Genomic DNA, 6284 nt, shown 5'->3' on the forward strand with positions numbered 1-6284 from the left:
TATTTTTTCTGTAATTGCTTATATCCACCACAACTATGCCACATATCGTAAGTTTGGATTTCATTCTTTCAATGACACTTATTTCAATTATGGGTCCTTGTGCCATTCATTACATGACAAAGAACAATCAAATTACTTGCATAAACATGGTATAGAGGAGCTGCTGTCCACAGAGGTCGGGGATTGGCGGAGGTGGCGGCCGCTCCAGCGGCAGCACGAAGACGGCGTTCATGGTGGGGCAGGAGAAAGAGCTCTCCATCCACTTCATTCCTGGGAGCTGCCGGCTGGTGGAGGCACCTTAGCATTCATCCATGCACAGACTATAGCCAGCACTGAGGATGAAAGACTGCTCATCCCTGTGTCAGTATGTTATAGGAAGAAGTAAACATCCCCAGTAGATGAGTTCTAGTTACTGGTGCCACTGGGCTTCTTGGCAGAGCTGTGTACAAAGAATTTCAGCAGAATAATTGGCATGCTGTTGGTTGTGGTTTTACAAGAGCAAGACCAAAATTTGAACAGGTTAATCTGTTGGATTCTAATGCAGTTCATCACATCATTCGTGAATTTCAGCCTCATGTCGTAGTACATTGTGCAGCAGAGAGAAGACCAGATGTTGTAGAAAATCAGCCAGATGCTGCTTCTCAACTTAATGTGGATGCTTCTGGGAATTTAGCTAAGGAAGCAGCTACAATTGAAGCATTTCTCATTTATATTAGCTCAGATTATGTATTTGATGGAACACATCCACCATACAGGGAGGAAGACATACCAACTCCCCTAAATTTGTATGGTAAAACAAAATTAGAAGGGGAAAAGGCAGTCCTGGAGAATAACTTAGGAGCTACTGTTTTGAGAATTCCTGTTCTGTATGGGGAAGTGGAAAAGCTTGAAGAAAGTGCTGTGATGGTCAAGTTTGATAAAGTGCAGTTCAGCAACAAGTCAGCAAACATGGACCACTGGCAGCAGAGGTTTCCCACACATGTCAAAGATGTGGCTACTGTGTGTCAGCAGCTGGCAGAGAAGAGAATGCTGGACCCATCAATTAAGGAAACCTTTCACTGGTCTGGTAATGAACAGATGACCAAGTATGAAATGGCATGTGTAATTGCAGACGCCTTCAACCTCCAGAGCAGTCACTTAAGACCTATCACTGACAGTCCAGTCATAGGAGCTCAATGTCCACACAATGCTCAGCTTGACTGCTCCAAATTGGAGACCTTGGGCATTGGCCAGCGAATGCCATTTTGAATTGGATTCAAGGAATCACTCTGGCCTTTCCTCATTGACAAGAGATGGAGACAGACAGTCTTTCACTAGTTTGTGTTATTTTTTTTTAAGAATATAGTATGTGGCACTTTTTAAAGAAAAAAGGAAATAGTTTTGTATGGTTACTCTTTAATGATGACTCTTACAATCTTTCAGGTAAATGATGCTCTTGCACTAGTGAAATTTTCTAAACTATAGGGCAAGGATGCTTTGTTTAGTGATGATTTTTGTTTATCATTTTTGTTCTGGCTTAATCTGTGGTTTAAGTAAATAAAATTATGATTCTTAAATATTTGAGAGCCAGGATGAAACAGATCTGCTGTAGATTTATTTTGGATGAAATGCATTGTTCATTGCTACAACTTCCGTGTTTTCAGGTTTTTTTTTCTTTAAAGCTGTTGACTCTTTTATGTTGATTGTTATAAAGTGTGAAGTCATACAAAAAATCATTGGTGTTCATTATTTGCTTTGCTTGAGCTCAGATAAAAATATTTGAAGAAAGAAACTTTATTTTTGCAACCTAAGTACAGTTTTTATGCGTGAGATACTTTAATATATTATGTATATGGAAACTTCTACAGCTTGATGCCTCCTGCTTTCCTACCTGTATGGTGAGTGCTTGAGAGAGGGTGTGTGTGTATTTTTAAATATAAATATAGAACTGTTCTTTTCACCCCATGTTGCTAAGTGGTATTTCATATATGTGGTTATAATAATAATAGATCTTGTAATTCTTTTGACTACTCATGAATAATAAATATGTACTGCTGGCATGTAATGCTTAGTTTTATTGTATTCTTTCTAAAGGTAGGGTATAAACTAATTGTTCTTTTGTTTTTCTAACTTTGTTTTAAATTACATTCTTATGTAATATCTGATGCATACAAAAAATAGTTTATATATGTTGAGAGAAAGCACACCAATAAATTAAACAATGAAGAAACCATCAAAAAAAACATGGTATAGATGAGAACACTTTATTCACCAAGTTTTGCACAGCATATATTTAGGACCAATCTATCAAAATTAACAATTTCTATAAAAATGATTCATTAGTATTGAAACTCTACATCAAGTGACACAGGGAATACAGATTTATATAACCCCTGTGACTTCTGAATGATATCAGAAGAAGATAAGATATGCATTCAACCACAAATCATAAAATTCTTTTATAATACATTAAGTATCACAATGCAAAGCCCAACAGACTGAGAAAGTGGAGAACTGAAAGCAGTTCTATGGTGTCTTCACCACTTGGTTTTCATGATGATATTGAGGATGACTTGAAACATATCCAGCTATGGAAGTCTCCCTCATTTGAATGCAGGATGCATTTGTGACAAAGTAGACTACTACCTCAAGAATACTGGTGCATTTGACATTATGAATTGCATAATATTAAACTGTAATGAGCAATTTCTCCTTTAAACTTGCTGATGAAATAAAGTATCAGAATGTTGATGAGGATGTTTTAACCTTTCAGTTCCTGAGAGTTGTGTCATCTGCAGGAATACCAAGCCTTAGGAAATACAGGTCATTGGGGAAACATTGCTGAATGCCACCAGAGCTCCATTCTGAAATGTGTCTTAGGAATGGGCTTGGATTTTAAACTGGTACTTTTCCAACAATGTTCTATTCACTTGATTTAACAGAGGAGGTAATGTTGAAAAATTGGAGGATTTGTAATATCTGCAGAGGCTCAGTAAAGTAGGGAACAGTATCCTATTCCAGTATGACTCTCTGAAATAATTTGCAGGAAACCATCCCAAGGGAAAGTCAAACAATTTCAAACAAAGTTTTAATTGCAATTTCAAGAACATGAACAGAATCTCCAAGAACTATGGGATATCATGAAAAGGCCAAATTTGAGAATTATTGGGATTGAGGAAGGCCTAGAGAAACAAACTAAAGGAATGAACCATCTATTTGAAGAAATAATATCAGAAAATTTCCCAAATCTGAAGAATGAAATGGAAGATCAAGTCCAAGAAGCTTATAGGACTCCAAATACACAAAATTACAACAGACCCACACCAAGGCACATTATAATGAAAATACCTAACATACAAAATAAAGACAGAATTTTAAAGGCTGTGAGAGAAAAGAACCAAATTACATTCAGGAGGAAGCCAATATGGATATCAGCAGATTTTTCAATCCAGACCTTAAAGGCTAGAAGGGCCTGGAACAACATTTTTCAAGCTCTGAAAGAAAATGGATGCCAACCAAGAATCTTATACCCAGCAAAACTTACCTTCAAATTTGACGATGAAATAAGATCATTCCATGATAAACAAAAGCTAAAAGAATTTACAAAAAGAAAGCCAGCATTACAGAACATTCTCAGCAAAATATTTCATGAGGAAGAGATAAAAAACAAAGAAGCAAATCAGCAAAGGGAGGAATTATCCTAAAGGAACTGTCAAATAAAGGAGGAACCAAGATGTGTCAAAAATTTTAAATATGAACCAAATGACCCGGAATACAAATCATATCTCAATAATAACCCTGAATGTTAATGGCCTGAATTCATCAATCAAAAGACATAGACTGGCAGATTGGATTAAAAAGAAAGATCCAACAATATGTTGCCTGCAAGAGACTCACCTCATAGAAAGAGATACCCATAGACTAAAGGTGAAAGGATGGGGAAAAACATACCATGCACATGGGCTCAGCAAAAAGGCTGGAGTATCCATCCTCATTTCAGATAATGTAGACTTCAAGCCAATGTTAGTTAGAAGGGATAAAGAAGGACATTTCATACTGCTTAAGGGAAGCATAAATCAGCAAGATATAACAATCATAAACATCTATGCCCCAAACAGTGGCTCATCCATGTATGTCAAACAAATCCTTCTCAATTTTAGAAACCAAATAGACCATAACACAATAATACTAGGTGATTTTAACATGCCTCTTTCACCACTGGACAGATCTTCCAAACAAAAATTGAACAAAGAAACCATAGATCTCAATAACACAATCAATAATTTAGACTTAACAGACATTTATAGAATATACCATCCAACCAAGAGCGAATACACTTTCTTCTCAGCAGCACATGGATCCTTCTCTAAAATAGACCATATATTATGCCACAAAGCTAATGTCAGCAAATACAAGAAGATAGAGACACTACCTTGTATTCTATCAGATCATAATGGATTGAAGTTACAAATTAATGAAAGAGTAAAAAACAGAAACTACTCCAACACCTGGAGATTAAACAATATGCTACTATATGATGAATGGATAACAGAAGACATTAGGAAGGAAATTAAAAAATTCTTAGAGGTAAACGAGAACAAAGAAACATCATATCAAAATCTCTGGGACACTATGAAAGCAGTACTTAGAGGAAGATTTATTTCATGGAGCGCATTTAATAAAAGAAGTAAAACTCAAAAAATAAATGACCTAACACTACAGCTCAAAGCCCTAGAAAAAGAAGAACAGACCAACACCAAAAGTAGTAGAAGACAGGAAATAGTTAAACTGAGAGCTGAAATCAACGAAATTGAAACGAAAGAAACAATACAAAAAATTGACAAAATAAATAGTTGGTTCTTCGAAAAAATAAACAAAATTGATAAACCTTTAGCCACACTAACAAAGAGAAGACGAGAGAAAACCCAAATCACTAAAATTCGGAATGAACAAGGAAATATCACAACAGACACGACTGAAATACAAAACATAATTAGAAGCTATTTTGAAAATCTATACTCCAACAAAATAGAAAATTTCGAAGACATCAACAGGTTTCTAGAGACATATGAATTGCCTAAACTGAACGAGGAGGACATACGCAATTTAAATAGACCAATTTCAAGTAATGAAATAGAAGAAGTCATCAAAAGCCTTCCAACAAAGAAAAGTCCAGGTCCAGATGGGTTCTCAGCCGAGTTCTACAAAACTTTTAAAGAAGAACTCATTCCAATACTCCTCAAAGTATTCCAGAAAATAGAAGAGGAGGGAACTCTCCCAAACTCATTCTATGATGCCAATATTACCCTGATTCCTAAACCAGACAGAGACACATCGAGGAAAGAAAATTTCAGACCAATATCCTTAATGAACATCGACGCAAAAATTCTAAACAAAATTTTAGCAAATTGCATACAAAAACATATTAAAAAGATAGTGCACCATGATCAAGTGGGTTTCATCCCAGGGATGCAAGGTTGGTTCAACATCAGAAAATCAATAAATGTCATTCACCATATCAATAGACTTAAAGTCAAGAATCACATGATTATTTCAATAGATGCAGAAAAAGCATTTGATAAAATACAGCACCCCTTCATGCTCAAAACACTAGAAAAAATAGGGATAGTGGGAACATTCCTTAACATTGTAAAGGCCATCTACGCTAAACCCATGGCTAATATCATTCTAAATGGTGAATAACTGAAAGCATTCCCTCTAAAAACTGGAACAAGGCAGGGATGCCCTCTTTCACCATTTCTATTCAATATCATCCTTGAAACTCTAGCCAGAGCAATTAGACAGACCAAAGAAATTAAAGGGATACAAATAGGGAAAGAAGAACTCAGACTATCCCTATTTGCTGATGATATGATGGTATACTTAGAGGAACCAGGAAATTCCACCAGAAAACTTTTAGATCTCATAAGTGAATTCAGTAAAGTAGCGGGATATAAGATCAATGCACATAAATCTAAGGCATTTTTATATATAAGCGATGAATCTTCAGAAAGAGAAATTAGGAAAACTACCCCATTCACAATAGCTTCGAAAAAAATAAAGTATTTGGGAATCAATCTCACAAAAGAGGTGAAAGACCTCTACAATGAGAACTACAGAACACTAAAGAAAGAAATTCAAGAATACCTTAGAAGATGGAAAGATCTCCCATGTTCTTGGATAGGAAGAATTAATATTGTCAAAATGGCCATACTACCAAAAGTGCTATACAGATTCAATGCAATTCCAATTAAAATCCCAATGATGTACCTTACAGAAATAGAGCAAGAACTTATGAAATTCAT

At 35.6% G+C, this 6284-nt stretch overlaps 1 pseudogene; it reads left to right on the forward strand.

Moving 5' to 3' along the window:
* The first annotated feature begins 230 nt into the window (after nucleotides 1–230).
* On the forward strand, nucleotides 231–1317 carry LOC124975583 (methionine adenosyltransferase 2 subunit beta-like; annotated as a pseudogene).
* Nucleotides 1318–6284: the final 4967 nt, after the last annotated feature.

The sequence above is a fragment of the Sciurus carolinensis genome, unplaced genomic scaffold (genome assembly GCF_902686445.1).
Source record: "Sciurus carolinensis unplaced genomic scaffold, mSciCar1.2, whole genome shotgun sequence".
Lineage (NCBI taxonomy): Eukaryota > Metazoa > Chordata > Mammalia > Rodentia > Sciuridae > Sciurus > Sciurus carolinensis.